This window comes from Ambystoma mexicanum, chromosome 4p, assembly GCF_040938575.1.
Source record: "Ambystoma mexicanum isolate Mex_15411 chromosome 4p, UKY_AmexF1_1, whole genome shotgun sequence".
NCBI lineage: Eukaryota > Metazoa > Chordata > Amphibia > Caudata > Ambystomatidae > Ambystoma > Ambystoma mexicanum.
This window is the reverse complement of record NC_090927.1, coordinates 195,399,742-195,420,142: the sequence shown is the minus strand read 5'-3', so window position 1 is coordinate 195,420,142 and position 20,401 is coordinate 195,399,742.

Below are 20,401 nucleotides of genomic sequence, written 5' to 3'. Positions count from 1 at the left end.
AGTTGAAAGCTTTGGCTAACGATGCACAGAGTTTATTGTGGTCCACCAAATTGAACGCTGCCGATAGGTCTAATAGGAGTAGGATGCTGAGTTTACCCGAGTCTCTGATAGTGTCCATTTGGATTTTGAGATCCAGGAGGGCTGTTTCCGTACTGTGATTGGGCCGGAAGCCCGATTGTCTAGTGCCAAAGGAGTTGGTTGTGTTCCAAGTGCGCTTGGACTTGATTATACGCTACTTTATCAAGAATTTTCAAGAGGAATGGGACCGTAGTTATGGGTCTATAATTGGTGGGCACAGTGTGGTCAAGGCTGTTTTTGTTTTATTTAGCAATGGGATGTCCCAGGCTTCCTTGATGCTGGCACCAGGTTTGTATCAAAGGAGACATTTATAAATTTGGTTATGATGGGTGTCAGCGTAGGAGCACAGGATTTGACAACTTTAGCAGGGACCTAGCCTCCCTTTCAATTAGAGGCTTTAAGGTTGGATATAGTGTTGAATACTATTTCTTGTGAGACTGGAGTAAACAAACGTAGGTTTGGTGTTTTCGTTGAAGGTGGGTAGGTGGTTATTCGTGTCCTGTTTATCCTCTAGAAGTTGTTTTGTAGCTAGGATTTTATTTTGAAGGAGGTTTATCTTAGCAGCGAGTGCATCTTGGATGGTGTTACACCGCTCTTTGCTGGAGTTGGTATAATTAGTTAATGGTATTGGGGTTTCCAGTGGAATCGGATGCAGCATTACTGATCCAAGCGTTAAATGCATTAGCTTTATGGGTAATTATGGCTTTTTTGTAGGTTCTATTTGCTTCCTGGTAAGCAGTTTCAGTTGAGGGTTGTTTCCTATGGCTATGTTCATGAGCACGTTTAATTCTCCTAAGAGTGTCAAGTTCCTCGCTAACCCAGGAGCATGAACGTTTTTCTGAGCGTTTGATTTTAGTAGTGAGTGGGGCTACTGCATTGATGGTGGTTGTGAGAAAGTGGTGGTAGGCATCAGCTAGTGTATTGGGATTATTGTCATTAGTAGGTACCGTGCTTAGCACCTCAGCTAGCAGCGGCTCTAGATTTTCTGGTGTGTGTTTGAGATGGTTTCTAGTTTCGTTGGAGATTTTGGGATTGGATGATGGGGGAGGGGGGGGTTCAGCGTTGTGGCTGGTGAACAAGATGCTATGATGGTCTGACCGTTCAAGTGGGGTTATGGTGTCAATGGATACCTCTGTTACTTGATAATATTATTTCATAGGCTGTGGCTCTCTGGGTTGTTAATGTGCTCTTTGATCTTTCAAGTATGGCGAACAATGAGTGCTCCACGAACAAAGTCACAGAACATCCCATCATAATCGTTGCACTTTTTTCAATGGCGAACGCTACGGCTGTGAGAGCTTGTTCTCAAGCGAAATGTCCCTGCATTACTGCATCTAGTGTACCACTTTAGTAAGCTAGTGGTGTGTGTCCCAGTGACGTCTTTTGTGTCAGTACTGCTGTCCTGAGTGTCCCATTGCAGTGTGAAAATAAATAAAATTTGCGTTCATAGCCTGGTGTTGCTAGACCGGGTGCTGTAGAAATCGGCTCCTTCAGTGTGTTGAAGGCTGTATGCATTTCTTGTGTCCATTGTAATGTTGCATTCTTCCTTTGTGCTTCCTTCAGTGCATGCAGGAGGGGCTTTGTGTAGGCTACATAATCTAATATCCATGCACGGCAGTAATTGCACATACCAAGACATTTCAGTATCTCTTTTACAGTTCTGGGCTCACTTACTGCTCGTACAGCGGCTGCTCTGTCTGGTATTATGTTTGCCATTCTTTGATATCAGTTGGCTCAAATATAGTACTTCTGTCAAGCAATACTGCAGTTTTTGTTTGGCCACCTTGAAGCCCTTATGTGCTAGCAATGTCAATAGTCCTTTCTACACTCTTCTTCCTTCTCTCCACAGATCAATAGGTCATCTACGTACTGAATGATCGTGCTCTTGGTGTCAATATTTCTGAGAGCTTTGTGTAATATCCTGTTAAAGATACTCAGGCTTTCGCAAAATATCCCTGAGGCAGCCTGCAGTGTTCATACCTCCCCCCCCCCCCAGGGTAAATGCTGTTAGATATTGGGATTTGGAGTCCAGTGGTACTGAGAAAAATGCATTTTTCTAGTCCACCATTGTAAAACATGTCGCTCTTTTTGGGATGCTGCATAAAATTGATGCAGGGTTCGGGACAAGTGTGAGTCTTTTTGTATGATGTCATTGAGGAGGCGTAAATCCTGTATCCTCCTTCATGACCCTCCCTTTGCCTTTTTGATTGGGTAGATACAAGTATTGCAGGGAGAATTTAAAGGTACTATAATCCCTTGCTGTAGTAGTGCGTGTATTGTTTCTTTTATTCCTTCTGCCTCTCAAGACAGGGGGTACTGTTTCACTCCGGGGCAACAAGGCCCCTGGCTTGAGTTTTATTTTCACTGGTGTCACTTCTTGTAACAGCCTCACATCATGAGGACCAGTTGTCCATAATTCGGGTGGTACGTGTTGCAAATCTTCATTAAAAAATGCTGATGGCGCGCTTACTATGGCCATGAGAGGGAGCGGCAACTGTCTGTTCTGGATCATTGTCACAAGGAATTGCTATCTCAATTATTATCTCCCCATCAGTATCTGCGTCAGTGAAAAGCTCCTCGTTTGACAAATCTCGTAATGCTGTGTTGGCATCTATGCACAGTACTGTTTGCCATTCACATCCATGTGTGTCTAGGCCAATGACTGCTATTCGTTGTGATGATACTTGTACCCCGTGTAAGTCTAGAGACACCACCAAACCTGCCACTATTTCTGGGGGTGCTATGGGGCGAAACACAAACTCAGTTGGTAGTCGCCACTCTTGGCGTTTTAATTCGGGCACAGCATGTGCCAAAACTTTTAACCCTTGGATAAACATGTCTGGGTTAACTGGTACTCCACGCACTTTCTGTGGCTTGGGTATGTAGAAAAAGCATGGTGCATATTCCAGGGGTTGAACACACTATTCCTCTGTAAATGAAATGGTCATGTTGAGCTTGCTAAGGAGATCCCTCCCCAATACATGCATGGGCGAGTCTTCATAGTACAGTAGGGGTGCTCGCACTGTTTTTCCCCCCATCATCACATCAAGTTCTTCTGTGTATGGATTCTTGACCACCGCCCCAGAAAACCCCTGCGTCTCCATTTTGTGATTTGACAGCGGAAACCGGCCTTCCTTTAGCCACGATTTTTCCACTCCCGAGTCTACCATAAAAATGAATTGTTTGTTCCCCATCTCCGCCCCCACCAGTGGTTCCTCTGCTGCGTTGAGGGTCGTTGATAGTACTGGACACGCAAGTGTTTTCTGTGGGCTGTTCTATGCAGAGTATCTCGTGTTTTCGCCATTACTGAAAACGTTTCCTAACCAAAGTGGCCCCCCCGTAAGGTGCTGGTGCACCATTTGCTGTTGTGGTGAGAGTTTTCACGCGCTAGGGGCATATTTTCCTGCTATTGCGAGTGCTGCTGCACATTTTCTAAGTGAATCCTTTGCTTGTGTGTGTATCTTGGGTCCAGTTGCTCGTCCCTCCTCGCCCTGCCCATTGGTAAGCCGTATGGGCTGCTAGGGGTGACCGAAATTGTGCTCATTTTGGTAGGGGGCCACAGGGCGACTTCGACACTCTTGCAAAATGTCCCCATCTCCCACAATTCCAGCATGTTCCCTGTCCCCCTCCTCTAGGTCCTTTCCCTCCATATCCGTACCCTCCTCCTCTTGGTCCTCTGTACCCACCTCTTCCTCAACGGGTGCTCGTTCCCTGCCATTGTGGCCCTCCATATTGCTCCTCGCTGTTCCATTGCTCCTGTCCATTTGCTGCCCAATTCGCTGTCCCTCCTCTCCTCTCTTCCTCTATCCTGGGGGAGGGCTGCTACTGCAGCTGCAACCTTCACCAGTTTAATTTGTTTTAGCTTTGCTTCGTCTGCCAACCTTCTCTGGGCTATCTCCTTTTCTCTCTCTTTGATCCTTTTACAACGGTGTACTATGATGCTCTGTATTTCAGGCCAACCCTTGGCTTCTATCCCAGCTATTTTTTCTAGGGCCTTCTGCACCTCCTTCGGGAGCCCTTTTTTGATTAGGAAATAAAACAGCGAGGTGGATTGATCCCAAGCCATGCCTGTCTCCGCTCTCCACATCTCTTGCACACAGAGAATGTAAGACATCGTATCCTCCTCCCCCATTGTGCATTGCATCACTGATTGCAGATCAGGTATATCTGGGAACTTGTCTCAGTGCATCCCATACCCTGGCTCTTACTGCGTTGAAGGATGCCCCATCATGGCTGTCGCAATCCAATGTTATCACGGGGAACCCAACCTTCACCCACGCCCTGTTAGCCTGATCACCCACTGCAGAAACCAACAAACTCTTAACGTCTCCTACTGCTAGGGGAACTCCAGCGGTATTTTTCTCAAATGCATATATCCATTTACTCGCTCCTCCTGATAGCGGGGGTAATGTCTTTAGCAGATTTGCTTTATCCATTTGGGTCCACGGGACATAGTAAGGCCTCCCTGCCCCCTTGTGTATTAATGGTAGTTGTAGCCTACTCCTTATTTTTCCCACGTTCACCTTTGTTCCCCTCTTCCCCAGCACTGCCATTCTCCCTGCTCTTGTTCTTAGCCTAACTCGCCACTCGTCTTAGAGTACCCTCCCTGCGGGGGATCCCTCTGTTCCAAATTGTTCCCCATCTGCTGCTTTGTCTAGCCTTATTTCCTCCTCTTCTTGCTCCTTTATATCACACCAATATTCTTCCTCCCTTTCTGACAATATACTGTCCCCTTCCATACTCACCTGTCCGTCTGCTTGATCTATCTCTATTAGCCTTGTGGGGGTATAATTAATTCTGAACAAAATTTCTCATTTTTTCCAACCCTTGTCTTGTGTATTGGGTATCTGGGGCACTTGTGTCTGTTCAGACCTCGGCGTGGGTGTGCAGTTTTGCTCACATATACCTCTTAACTGGGTTAATTCTGTTTGTGTCATTGTTAATCGTGTTTCTAGGTCCTGTGTAATTTGTTCTATATCTACTGTTGCGGTTCTCGCCGGTCCCGCTGCTCCTCGTTGGTCATGTGGAGGCGGTGCTGGTGCGGTTGCATGTGGTGCAGGGGGTGATGTGGGCTTAGATACGTATAATGGGGTCACTGTATCCCTCAGCTGGTTTCGTTAGAAGTGGGTATGGTCTAGTTACCTCAACCTCTTTTTCCTTTGTTTCCCTCTCCTTGTCACCATTATTTGCTGCCAGGGGAGATGTGCCCTGCCCCTTAGTTCTGCCTTGTGGCATTTCCTCAAAGTCTCCACAAATCGAATATTTCTCTTCTGTTTTGCAACTGCATCCCTTTGCATTTCACGAATACACAGGTTGCTACCAAGTCCAATACATTTTTATCAAATGACCCCCCCCTTCGGCCCATACTTGGGGCAAACCTTCTCCTTTTAGTTCGGTGAGCCATTGATTGTGATACTTTCTAATTATATCTGCATAACCTGGCAAGTTTTGACAAATATGCAAGAGCAGTGTCTATGCTCCCATGTTTACTTTATCGGTACCTGTTTTGCCTTATGAACCAACATAATAAATCAAAAACCTCTTACTACAATGGTGCACCACGTCTTACGTCACTCTTGTGACAGCACCTTCAACTCACCACACTGTGTCACACAATTTTTAGCAAAATCATAAAGCAATATAATTGCGTAGTATCACCTTTTGACATCAATTCAAAACTTTACACTTAACAGCGCGCAGCAGACATGAACAATACAAATTACACAACAATGGACTTTTAGACATACCACATTTAACAATTTAACACAAAACCTCCCTGCCTCTTTCCACCCCTCTAATTTCTAATTCCCTTCCCACCTGCTGCCTAGACCCGTCCTCCCTACTTGCGGTCCCTTATGGACCCCCCCTTATCTAAGAGTGTCCCTATATGAAAAAGAAAAGAAGCGTTTCTAAATACTACTACAAGTCTCCTCCATTATATGCGGCGCCGCCTTCTAGCCCTTCGCGGAGCTAGGTTCCCGTACCTCTTTTCACCTTGTAATCTCCTTAGCTGTCCTAATGCCCATATGCAGAAAAAAATAATAGATTTAGAAAAAGAATTCCCCCTAGATTCTGTTAGCTTCCTCCCCTCTGTTCTCACTGTTCAATTCCAGTGTCCTTTTATCTGACTCCCTGTTCCACCATTTCTCCCCCCCAACCCTCCACGGCCTTTTAACGTCGCTCGCACTTGGTACTCGCGTGTCCGTCTTGATCCGAGACCCTGTGAACCCGGTCTGTCAAGGCGCCGCCCCGCACTAAATGGCCACACCCTGCTCCGGCGAGTGGTACGGTGGGTTTTTGCAAAGCCAGGACCCGTACACCCCCTCGCCCTACTGTGTGCGCACATCTAGGTGTACCGGTTGCCGTAGGTGGGCGGCTTTGCGGGGGCACGCCCTGGGTCCGCTGTAGCCGGGGGGATATCTCGTGCCAGAAGGAACGGAAAGAACACCATCACGTCGGGGTCACCAATACTCCTAATGAGAGTTAATAATAGACTCACCCCAGATCCAGGACCAAGTGCGGGTGAAGTTAAGAGGTAGAGTTTATCTAGATAAAACAGGGCATGCAGAGGACTCTGCTTACTCCGAAAGCACACTGCCAAACAATACACTTTCAGTACATTTTAAAGGGTTACACCGTCATTGATGACAAAATACATATAGTACAAAAGTTGCATTTCGATTGGTGGTGCAGTGGGCCCAGTATGGATGTGTATGGGCTGGTTTCATGCGATTGGATGACGGATTGGTGGGACGTCAGACATGACGTGCATCAGCTGTGCTGGTCGGTGCGTGGTGAAGGTCATGTTGGTTCTGGGTGAGGCAGCTGGTGCTAACTCTCTAATCTACACATTACTTCATAGTATGCAATAAATGATCGCCGGCTTCATCTTGACATTTATGGAGAAGAGCATATATTTTGCATGTATACTTTAATTAGTTTACGTTGAGTCGATGACCAGGTGAAAGGTGTGGGGGTCGTTTCTTTCAGGGGGGCATGGAGAGCATGGACTCAGTGGAAGAATGAAAGGATACATTTGTAACATTGAGACATCCGTGAGACATGAGTTTAGGCAGCACAGGTGCGGGAGGGGAAAAAGGTGGGGGTCATCAGTACTCATTGTGTACGGCGCTTTTGTGGGGAGAGGAGGCCTGGCAGTTACTAGAATATGGCCTCGTCATGACAATGGAATTGGAAATACACAAAAAGGACCTTGCATGGGTTCTGCATGCGCCGTTCCAGCATAGGACATGTGAGGGGCTTTTGTCCACGCTGAGGTGGTGCCTTTGTATACATTACATTACACAAACCTAGCGATATCCAATTTACAGCAAGACACATTTTGGTTGTTGCTGCACCTTTGGGTCACGCAGTTTACATCATGTCACATTGTTCTTCTAACATCGTACATATGCATGTATTATGTTAACAGTTGACCTGAACCGTGGGGCAAGGGCGCATGGGCCCAAACATCTTATCTACTACAATCAGGCAGTTAACACATCTATCAAGCGTTAGTTTAGATCTCATGATGGCTGCTTTATTATGTTTTAGTATCAGGTAGGATATATGGTCACACACAGGATTAGTGATAGGGGTGACTCTGAGTGGTACACAGTTGTGGGGCATTCATCTGTTACATCAAAAAGATACGAGGTTAAGGGTTGTGTTGGTTGTATGTCTTCTGAGTGGGGTCTGCGGGTACAGAGGCAGGTTTATGGAGATGGATGGTTTTTTCCAGGCCAGGCCCTGGCCCGGTCATTCACAGGGCAGTGATTTAAGGAGGAAGGCGAGAGATGGTGTTTAGTTGGCAGCTTTTCACGGCCAGTCTTCCGTGAGAACAGGACAGTCATCGAGACACCAGAGGGTAGGTTGGCGTGCTTGCCGTGCATGGACGCTGATGAAGAGAGGCGCCAGCCTGCAGCTTGGTGTTTCTGAGGGCCCGTCTAGGCCTAATACAAAATGGAGTTTTGGTTGGGCCCACTTACGTGAGTTATACATGCACGGGTCGTCCCGTGGCGGTCCAATACCCTGGCCAGTGGTACATGGTCAGCCTCGGTGCGAGCGTAGTATATATGGCTGGACTGGAATATAGGGGTAGGGGTCGAACAAGACCCTTCCTTCCTTACAAGGGATGAAAGGAAAGACCCAGTAGCAAAAGAGTGGTTGCAGAAGTCAGCGAGTGCAATGGCAAGGGAGCTGATGTTGTCCATAATGGTTTTGGAGGATCAGGGGAAACATGTTTGGAGGAGACCTTCATGGAGCGGACAACCCTGGTGACCCCATCAGGTGTGGTCGGGGAGAAGGAGGAGAGCAAGGCACAGGGGAGATGGGAGGCCATAGGAGGCAAGGGGGTAGGGGGAATGCAAGGATATCCTGAATTTCTGCAGTGAAGTGTGTGGCCAATGCATTGCAAAGGGTCTGGGAGGGAGAGGTGAGGAGGAGACTGCAGAGGGGTTGGCTAGTTCTCTGCAGATTTTAAAGAGTTCAGCTGTGTTGTTGGATGCACCAGAAACGCAAGCCTGGATGTGGGCTCTTTTCTTGGTGCGGATGGAGAGTCTGTATTGCCTTTGGATCAGGCGACAGGCCAGTTTGTCAGAGGGTGAGCCTGAAGTCTGCCACTTCCGTTCTGCTGCTCTACACTTTTGTTTGAGGGCTGCAAGTTCGGAGTCGTACCAGGTGTTCTGCTTAGAGGCATGTTTCAGGCAGATCCTCATCACTGGGGCATGAATGTCATGGGTATTAGTAATGGCAAGATGGAGGTTGTTGAGAGCAGAGGTAGTCTGGAGAAGGATGAAGGTAGATGCAAAGGTAGCAAAAGACACTTGTTTCATCAGACAGATGTTCATTAACGAGGTTGGCATGGCTGGGGGGACGCGGTCAGAGGGCCGAGACGACTCAGGTGAGAGGAGAGAGTAGGGTGAGCAGTGAGGAGGAGTGAAAGATCTGTGTGGATGAAGGCATCAAGAGTGTCTCTAGCCGAGTGGGTAGGATCAGAAGGGAAAAGGGAGAGGGAGAGGGAGAGGTGCAGAGATCATGGAAGAGAGTGGCCGCTGTGGTTGAGGAGTCAAGGTGGATGTTAAATTTGCCCATGAGTTTAGTGGTGGTTGCGAGGAGAGAGGATGAGAAATCGGCCCCTTCAGAGAGTAACAGGGTGGTAGAGCCAGGAGGCATGTAGATGATGGCAATGGTCAAAGGGGAGGTGGGAGAGATTACCAACTTGCAAACCAGGCTCTCCAAGGAAGAGTAAGGTTGGGTGGGTTTGAGGGAAGAAGGGGGCCTACTCATGGAAGAAGAGCAACCCAACCACGTGCATGGTTAGGGCAAGGCTTGGAAATGATCTTATACCCATCAGGGAGAAGGAAATCAAAAGAAGTGACTGAGCTGGCCTTGAACCACTTCTCGGTAAGAGCAAGAATATCGAGGTCAAAGTCTTCAAGAAGGACGCAGATGTTGGCAGAGTGTTTGATGGCCGAACAAGCATTAAGCGTGGCTAGATGCAAGAGATCTCCACCTTTGAAGATTTTCCGAGGAGGAGAACAGGGGCGTGGTACACCAGTCAAAGGGGGGAGATGTCAGCTGATTGTTTGACATGGGTGTGACCTGTGCTTCTTGTCTGGGAAGGTCGCCTTCCTAGTAGCTATTACGTCAGCCAGGCAAATTGGGGAACTGCAGGCACTCTCCATAGAACCACTTTCACTGTCTTCCAGAAAGATTGGGTTATTCTAAGGAGGCATCCCAAGTTAATTCCCAAAATGGTCTACAAGATTGCGCTGTATGAACGTATAGTGCTGCCGTCGTTGATCAGCTATCATTCCTCCGCAGCGGAACTTGCACTTCATTCCTTGGATGTTTCAAGGACTTTGAAATTCTATATGCAGAGAACTTCTTCCACAAGACTCTTTGTGGCTTTCGCACATCGCAACAACGGTCAATGTATCTCAAAACAAGGCATCTCACGATGGGTAATAAACTGCTTCACCCACTGCCACAAGTCAAGACACATGCTCCCTACTCCTCCGACAGCACACTCCGCCAGAGGAAGGGTGGTGTTCCAGGTGGGAGTGGCTTAAAAGGACATATGAAGAGCGGCCATCTGGAGTACGCTCCATATGTTTGCAAAGCATTTTGCTTGGCGGAAGACGCCAGAAGGGAATCGGCAGTCTGACAAGCGATCCTCCAACACCTCTTTGCATAAGGTAGGAGCTGTCTATGTATCCCTCGTTCCCTTCCAGTCTAAATGCTCTTTTAATGTGGAGGTTTGTTGTCAGGGGCATAGCATGCTTTTCCTACTCCCATTCTCTTCAAGCATGTGAATCTATGAAAGATCGAATGCTGGAGAAGTCTTAGTACTTAACTGTAACTGCATTTCTCCAACATTGGTATCTGTCATAGATTCACATGCACCTGTCCTCCCGTGCGGGGGGGGGGTGGGGTTGAGAGGGGCCTGCTCTGTAGCCAGTCAGTCATCGTCACACAGTCAATATGGCTCAAAATCTGAAGTGGCTGCCTGGGGTGGAGTTGAGCCCTGCCACCTCATTGGTTAGGGTCAAAAGGGATCAAATTGAGGTGGAGGGACTACACAAGTGGATGCCTCTGCAGACATTCGCACCATTCTGTATTATTTTCCAATTGAAATTTTTATATATATTTGTTTTAAATTACTGAGGATTCCTAGTCAGACGGGGAATGTTCAAGCATGTGAATCTATGAAAGATAGCAGTGCTGGAAAAAAAGGTTTGGAAAAAAAAACCTTTCACCTGAAATGTGAAAGTAAGAAAATCCATTTGATCAGTCTCACACACTCCACAGCGCCCCTAGTAGCCATCGCTGGAAGTTCACCTCCAGTTTCCAAAATGTCTGTCTTGGGTTGATTAAGCTATGTATAAAGTGCCACTGCCCTCTTAGACGAAGACTATTTCCTGGAAAAAAGGTTTGTATTTGGGCTAATTTGAGTACCCACAATGCCTTGCTGTTGTGGCTCGGAACAGGAGGTGAACTTCCAGCGATGGCTTCTAGGGGCACTGTGGAGTATGTGACTGCTCAAATGGATTTTCCTACATAGGTGTACCATTTAGACCTTGAAGCTCTCAATGTGTGGGAGAGTTTAACATCCAATACATGCCTTTCTGAGGAAAACTACAAATTGTGTTCAGACTGGCACAGAAAACTGGGTATCTGCAGGAGGGTCTATGTAAACTGTAATGCAGGGATGGTTTGTAAATGCTTCATTTAATCTCTGCTTGTGGAAGCAGAGACATTCCACGAAAGCTCGCAAATATGCAAAATAAATTACTTTGTTGGCCTAATTAAGGTATTGACTCATCGTTTTTTTCTTCTGGAGCCACATTCTTGGCTAACACGGTACAACCAAATATATATATATATTTCTGAGGCTTGTGGAATCTGCTTAGATCACATGCTGTGCATAGGCCGACATCTAGTGGAAGCTGCGGAGTATTACAGTTTGTTTTTCGAAAGTCGAAAATGGGCCTCGACACAGGCGTGCCAGTAATACTATCCCTAGTGTGACGTCCACTGTACCCAAGATCCCTCACGCGTGTAGGATCCTCAGATTGTTTTTTTCCGCCATACTGGTCGGAAGCATCTTGCGGAGTTCCCTGGCCTTAGCCATACTTTTGCTGTTATTATAATTTTAATTCTTATTCATTCCCTTCCCCACCCCAACGTCGACCCTCAACCTCGACGACGGCTGGAGAAGTCATCGACCGTCGACTGCTGCACGACGGATCTGGGCCTCGGTAGGCCGCTGGCCTCGGCCCGGGCCTAGTAGGCCGCTGGCCTCGGCCCTTACAAGTAGGGAGAGTGGGGGGTGGTACATACTCTTCACTCTTGATATATAGTTACATTTATATATATTCCTACACTTAGCAGCCCGCTGCCTTAAGGTGCGTATGGAGGGTACCCCTTTTCAATTCTGCCCCAAGTGCAATCGCAAATACCCTTGGGTCGACAGGCACGCCACGTGCAATCTCTGCTTGCCGAGGGATCACCCCGAAGCGAACTGCAGAGCGTGTAGTAGGTTTAAACCTAAGACACTTAAGGACCGTTCGACAAAGCGTTGGGCCCACCACGCCAGGCAGGAGGCCATGGCAGCGGAGGGCGCCTTCAGCGATGGCAGCGACGCCGTACTTTCGGACGGCGAGGGCATTACGGCGTCGAAAGACAGCCGACGAGCGCAGGTCCCCGACCTCGGAAGGTCGTCCGGCAAGGCGGCTATGGGGAAGACCCCCGGCGACGCAAGCGCTACACACCTAACACACACTAAACACACTAAGACCAACCGGACCTCGACGACGTCGACTTCCCGGAAAGAGGCACAAAAAGAACGGTCCGACTCGGTGTCCTCTGGGCGCTCTCGATCGAGATCGCCTCACGACGCAAGGCAATCATCCACTCTTGCCAAGAGTGCCTCGCTACACACACTAACGGAAGTTCGATCGTCGGGAGACGAAGACGACTTCCACCCCCAGGCCGCGCTCCAAGATACCGAGACCGCGGTTAACATCAGTGAGGCCCCACGCCCGAAGCACACAGATACCTCTCCAGACCCTCGACGCCAGGCGTCGAAAGTCTCTGGGGCCCCCAAGGGACAGGGAAAACATTTTTCCACGCACGGAGAAGGGGGGAAACAGCGGAAAGCACAGCCTTCCACCCCTGTAAAGCCTAAGCAGACAAGCAAACACAAGTCTACCCTTGAAAATAAATCACCTGCTAAAGTAATACCCTGTTCCAGGGAATGGTCCAGTGAAGACATAGACAGGGTTATGTCTAGGATGTCTTCCTTGGCTGATTTTTATGATAAGAACCCAGAACACTTTCTTTCATATAACCCTCAAGGGGCCACACCCTCAGGCTCCTCCGATCCTATCCCGCTAAGTAAAGAGCCCCGGGTCGAAAGACCTGAACCCTTCAAGGTTCAGCCTTACTCCACTCCATATTCTACTCCACTCCCCAGTTATCAGGGACAAGTTTTCCCTGAAGAGGACCAGGAGTTTGCATTTATGGAAGAACAAACCGGGACAGATTACTATGCAGAGGATGAGGACCTGGAGGAGGGAGAAGATGAGCAGGAAATTTACAGAGTAGATTCCCCAGTACAAAGCGAAGCCCCAGTTACTGACTCTCCAGTTGATAACCAGCCCCTCCTTAACGAGGTTCTCGCTCGAGCAGCGGAACACTTCCACATCGACACCCACGGTGTACAGGAGGAAAGGGACTTCGCGGAGGAGTTTGTAGGAGAGAGAAGACCGGTCGCTCAGACCATCCCTATCCTCAAATCCATCCAACGAAGAATAGATCCTTCCCTGGTGAATCCTAACCTCACCAGAGCTGTCAACCCCAGAATTGAAAAGATTTTCCGGGCAGCCCAGTCTGACCCTCTGTATATAAAGGGACATCTTAAACCAGATTCCCTAGTGGTGACCAACACTAGAAAGAGGGCTGGCACGCCCTTATCTTCATCAGAAGCTCCTCCCGACAAGGAGAGCAAAAAACTTTACGGGTTTGGCAGAAAGGTAGCCTCAACGTCCGCCTACCAAGCAAGGATTGCGAATTCCACCACCCTGTTGGCTAGTTACAATTGCCATCAATGGGAAGAAGTCGCGGCGCTCATTGCCTCTGCTCCAGAACCGTTAAAGGGCCAGCTGGCTCGGATCTCGGCAGAGGGGAGAGCCGTGTCTGGTTGCATTTTAAAAGCAACTTTCGACGCCGCTGACAACGCAGGGAGATTGATAGCAGAAGGTACTGTTATCAAGAGACATGCGTGGTTACGGCAGTCGGGATTCAAGACAGAAACCCAGGCTTCTTTAATAGACAAGCCAGTGGAACCCGACCTATTGTTTGGGAAAGCGGTCGAAGACGCACTTAAAAATGCCAAAGATGAATATGAGACTCTCAAATCCCTTGGCCAGCTTACCAACAAACCCCCTAACCAGAGGGGGAACAATAATTTTCGTCGCCCACGCGGCCAAAATTCACAAAGAGGCAACTATGCCCAGGGACAAGGTACACAATGGAATAACAACCAGCAGTCTACCCAGAGTTACGGCAGGGGTAACAAGAGAGGTCGTGGAAGAGGCAGAGGCAGCCCCAACAAGGGCGGGGGCACGCCTCCACCAAAACAGTGACGCTCAGTTCAGGGTCCCTTGCCACGCAACCCCAGTAGGGGGACGCATTTCCACCTTCACCCAGGCTTGGGAAGGGATCACCTCAGACAGATGGGTGCTGTCAACAGTATCCGCAGGATATTGTATAGAACTACTGCAGCGTCCCCGGAATCATCCTCCACGACAAAGAGTGCACTCCCTAGAGCATCAAAGGATCCTTCTCGAGGAGATCGCCATTCTGCTAGAAAAGGACGCGATAGAACTCGTCCCAGGACACCAGGTAAACAAGGGTATCTATTCAACTTACTTCCTTGTGCCAAAGAAAGATTTGACAATGCTACAAGAGGTAATCCCCCTCCTAAAAAAGGGGGATTACATGGCAACCTTGGATATGAAAGATGCTTATTTTCATATTTCCATGCTCCCAGCGCACAAAAAGTACTTGCGCTTCAAGGTGGACAGTCGCCACTACCAATTCAAGGTACTGCCCTTCGGGATAGCTTCAGCACCAAGGGTATTCACCAAGGTACTGGCGGTGGCGGCTGCACACCTACGCAGGGAAGCAATCCCGGTGTACCCTTATCTGGACGACTGGCTCATAACGGGGGAAACCCCAGGAATTTGCAGGTCAAACATTCAGAGGACTATCGACCTCCTCCACGAATTAGGCTTCTCCATCAACGAGAAAAAGTCAAGTCTGGTGCCAAGCACCTCAAAACAGTTTCTAGGAGCTATCCTAGATACTCAGAAAGGATTGACCTTCCCTTCGGAAGAGAGAATTCGGAATATACTTCTGCAAATTCCGCATTATCAGTCAGGTCAACAGATAACAGTACGCAAAGCTATGCGGTTACTGGGCATGATGGCGTCATGCATTTACCTGGTCCCCCACGCGCGTCTGCGCATGCGTCCCATGCAGGAATGGTTGGCGAAACAGTGGTCTCAGGCAAGTGGTCATTGGGACGATCTAGTGGTCGTTTCGCCAACACTCGTACAGAGCCTACACTGGTGGACAAGAGAGAATCTCGCAAAGGGGAAACCCTTTTACGATCCCGAAGTACAAGCCGTGGTGACTACAGATGCATGCCTGACTGGGTGGGGAGCTCACCATCTCCACCACACAGCTCAGGGTCTCTGGTCTCACTCAGTAGCCAAGAACCACATCAATCTGCTAGAGCTTCTGGCAGTATTCCGAGCGCTAAGGGCGTTCGAGCCCCATCTACTGAACTTGTCGGTGCAGATCAGGACGGACAGCACGACAGCCATGTTCTATCTAAACAAGCAAGGGGGGACTCGTTCGCCAAATCTGTCCAAGCTTGCCCAGAAAATATGGATATGGGCACTCAGACGGAACATCTTCCTGTCATCGCAACATGTTCCAGGGGAGCTCAATTCCCTAGCGGATGCTCTAAGCAGAAACTCCCTCCCAGAAGAACACGAATGGGTCCTTCACAGAGACGTAGTAGAAGATCTCTTCTCTCAGTGGGGTTTCCCCACTATAGACCTATTCGCCACAAGCGAAAACAAACAATGCCCAGGATTTGCATCCAGGTTCCCCCAGCCGGACTCCCAAGGGAATGCCCTGTGGATGAACTGGTCAGGGATGTTTGCGTACGCTTTTCCACCAACTCCTCTCATCAGGAAGGTGGTGTACAAGATGAACAAGGAATCTATGACGCTCATCCTAGTTGCTCCCATGTGGGCGAGACAACCATGGTTTCCACACCTACGCAGGATGGCGGTGTGCGAACCCATCAGACTCCCAGCCTGGTACAACCTACTGTCCCAGCAACAGGGTCAAACAGTGCATCAGGAACCCAACTCTATGAACCTAGCAGCATGGCTCCTGAAGTCATAGAGTTTGGACATCTCAAATTACCACAGAGGTGTATGGACATTCTAAAGGAGTCCAGGAAACCAAATACAAGGCACTGTTACTTTGATAAGTGGAAAAGATTCGTTATCTGGTGCCAGAATAAACAAATCAACCCGGTTGATTGCACTCCTTCCAACGTTGTGACTTACATGCTCCACCTGCTGGATGCAGGGTTGGTTTTTAACTCGCTGAAAGTACACCTGGCAGCCCTCTCGGCTTACACCACATCCCATAACAAGGTCTCGTGGTGGAAAGTACCAGTGGTTAAAGCCTTCATGGAAGGAGTAAAGAGACTTCACCCTCCTATTTCGAACCCACCGCCAGGATGGGACCTCAACGTGGTGCTAGCTAAGCTCATGGGACCCCCATTCGAACCCATGCATAAAAGTAGTCTCAAACACCTGACTTATAAAACGGCCTTCTTAGTAGCCATTACCTCCATAAGAAGGGTCAGTGAAATTCAGGCTCTGTCAGTGCAGGATCCTTTCTTTACTATCCACAAGGACAAACTGGTTTTACGCACACACCCTAGGTTCTCACCTAAATTCATATCCAAGTTCCATGTAAACCAGTCCATCGAGCTTCCGGCTTTCTTCCAGAACCCGCAAAGCTCGGCTGAGGTGAAACTACACACCCTAGATGTGCGTAGGGCGGTCCTATACTATGTAAATAAAACCAGACCGCTAAGGAAAACAGATCAACTGTTTGTCTCCGTAGCTACAGGCAGAGAGGGGGATCGCGTCTCTAAGGGCGCTATCTCGAAGTGGATTATCAACTGTATACAGCTGTGTTACTCTCTTTCTGACAAGACTCTGCCTTTTACGCCAAGGGCCCACTCTACTAGAGGCATTGGTGCCACTCTGGCTTTCATTGCAAATGTTCCCCTCGACACCATTTGCAAAGCGGCTACTTGGAGCTCTATTCACACTTTTACTCAGCATTACTGCATTGACACTCATTCCAAGACAGATACACAAGTGGGACAAGCGGTTCTAAGACACCTGTTTGCTCATGACCCTTCTCACATCCCACCTCCTTCTTCTGGTACTGCTCGCTAATCTATGCACAGCATGTGATCTAAGCAGATTCCACAAGCCTCAGAAGGGATACATTACTCACCGTAATCGTATTTCTGATGCTTGTATCTGCTTAGATTCACATGCGACCCACCCTTCCTCCCCTCCGAGAGAAGGCGCATGATTGCTTGTAGTCTTACCTTTTCTGTCTATCTGCTTGGATTATCTGTACTCACGCTACTCCTCATGCTTCCTCATGTCAGAAAAAATACAATCTGAGGATCCTACACGCGTGAGGGATCTTGGGTACAGTGGACGTCACACTAGGGATAGTATTACTGGCACGCCTGTGTCGACGCCCATTTTCGACTTTCGAAAAACAAACTGTAATACTCCGCAGCTTCCACTAGATGTCGGCCTATGCACAGCATGTGAATCTAAGCAGATACAAGCATCAGAAATACGATTACGGTGAGTAATGTATCCCATATATATATATATATATATATATATATATATATATATATATATGTTTAAGTTTAATTTATTAGATATACATATAACAACAAGGCTTTGTATAACGCAACATACAGATCATATACAAAAAACATTCATGTTTCACATAGATTAATCACTAAAAACGCAATGCTAGTTATTGAAGACATTTAAAGATTTCTACTAGATGCAAGTAAAACCAAACAATCAAATATACTAAATTAATATCATTACCTTGCATAAAAATCAACCGTAAGGAAGGTATATCAGTCACATTCATTGCATTATTATATGCTTTAAAAAATGTGATACGTAGAGAATCAAGACATTCACATTTCGTGATCAAATGGAACACTGTCTCATTAACCAGGTTACCACATAAGCGACAATATGTATGTTGGTATGACAATTGGCTACCCCAGCAGTTTGATGATAGAGCCACAGTCGCATTAACTTAATTAGTAAGTATGTACGAAAGATATGTGGGCTAGGGTAGGCAGTGATATATTTTGGAGGAGATGTTTGAGACCATCTCACATTACAAAAATCTCTAGTAGGTGACATGTTCCCAATATGAAGCTTATTTTCCAAAAATGCTGACATACATATTTTGCTCTTCAACCAGTATTTTAAATCACCCTAGAGAAATGTATTCCTACCCTCATATAACCATTTTTTGTGTCTGTATTAAATCCCCAATTGTGCCTATCAGTATGATGTCCTCAAGACCTAAAAAGGCCTTCATATAGAGGACAATGATGGTATTTGTTTGCACTGTGAGTAGACGTTCGTAGAGTAGAACACATTGGGCAATATATACATTCCAAATACCCTTGACATTAAATTCAAGATGGAAATATTTTACACTTATACATTGGGGGAGACGCAATAGCCTCCTCAAGAGTTTTGCTTCAAACATAATGCGTTTTTTGAATTTTTGGCCCCAAATTGCTACTGCATAGGACAACATCGCCAAAATCTTGGTGTTATATATGGACAAGACGGCCGATGCACAGTAGCCATTATTTCGACCAATGAATGCACAAAGTGCGTTGGCGGATATCTCACATTTGCGTTTCAGATCGGCCCAATGTAAGTCCCATTTCAGTTTGTTGTCAACAATTAGACCTAAATATTTGTATGATGACACTTGCTCAAGTGGTTCAGTAGATAGTGTCCAATGTGATCTCTTGGGTCTAAATTTCTGTGTGAAGACCATGATTTTACTTTTGGCAATATTAATCTTAAGGCCGTTGGCATCAGCATATGATCCAAGGGCATACAACATCAATTGCAGACCTGCAGGCGTATAATCCAAAAGTAAGAGGTCATCTGCATAAGCAAGCCAACCTATGGTCACGTTCTTCATTTTTATAGGGTTGGCTGCTTGAATATTGAAGGAAGCAAACATTTCTGCTAAATATAAATTAAATAAGATAGCCGCGATCATGCACCCCTGTTTTACTCCGCAAAGAGTAGACATAGATTTTGATAGTGTACCCACTGCATTTAGGCAGACACAAACTGTTGTGTCAGCGTGAAGAAGCATCAACATACAGAGCAGACCAGGGGGAATCCCCCATTCATCCCATTTCCCCCCACAACCGATTCCTACAGACGGTGTCGAATGCGGCGGAAAAATCAATGAATGCACAGTGTACATCCAATTTACGCCGCTGCCAAGAATGTTCAATAACAGAGCTTAGTATAAGAAGATTATGAGAACTGCTTGATTTATCTCTAAAGCCTATTTGGTTTAATGGAAGGATCTTGTCAGTGATCCATGTATTCAGTTTGTATAAAAGGACTTTAGTAAACATTTTAGATGTAGAATCAAGCATAGCTAACATGCGGAAATTTGATGGATCGTCCCAAGCCCCTTTCTTATGGACAGTCAAGATGTTACTACATTTCCAAGATGCGGGAAGTATTCTATGTACTCCGATGTGAGAAAATAATCATGAAGAGCGGCACCCCATAATGGGGAGTCACTTTTAATTACAAGATTGGAGATGCCATCTGGGCCAGAGGCACGCAAGAATTTCAATCTGTCAATGATAGCTATAATATCAAGAATCTAAGCTTTGCATTCCCATAGTGCATCAGGGATCGGTAAGGGGGAGGCAACAGATTCAACTCGACCGAGGGTAGATGCAATGTGTTTTGCCCATGTGCCCTCATTAATGCAGTTTAATGTCAAGTCGCGTTTTCTATTCTTCGCGATCAAATGCCATATCCCATTGCCATCGCCCGATAGGTCCAATCTGGCAATTTTCTGCCATAAGTTTAGCTCCAGATCATTTTTATGAGTTTTTAGCCACCGTTTTATAGGAGTTTTTTTAGGGCCCTAATTTGTACAATTATCGTGGACGCCGAGGTGTCACAATTATTGCAATGTACAATGCTTTTGATGTTGTGACGCAAGTTTCTTTTGGCAATTTGAATCATTTTATCATTGCCTTTTCTCAGAGGCAATGAGAAGTTAGGTCTCTCCAATACTGTTTTGTAGGAACGTTGTTCTATGGTCTTACTTTGAATATCAACCATAATTGACAAAAAATTGTTGATCATTATGTCACATGAATTAAAGTTAGATGTGCTAGAGCAAATGAATTCCAGTAGTAGTACCCGGGCCATATTACTAGCTTCCAGGATGTTGTGCTATTTTCTTAAGATACGATTATGTCCTTGATTAAGAGAAATCTGTCCATTCCTATCGTACTCAGATGGAAGCTTATCTGCATTCATAATATTGATGAGGAGACATAAGGGCAGATGATCACTCTCCTCTCGACAGAGACTCCCAT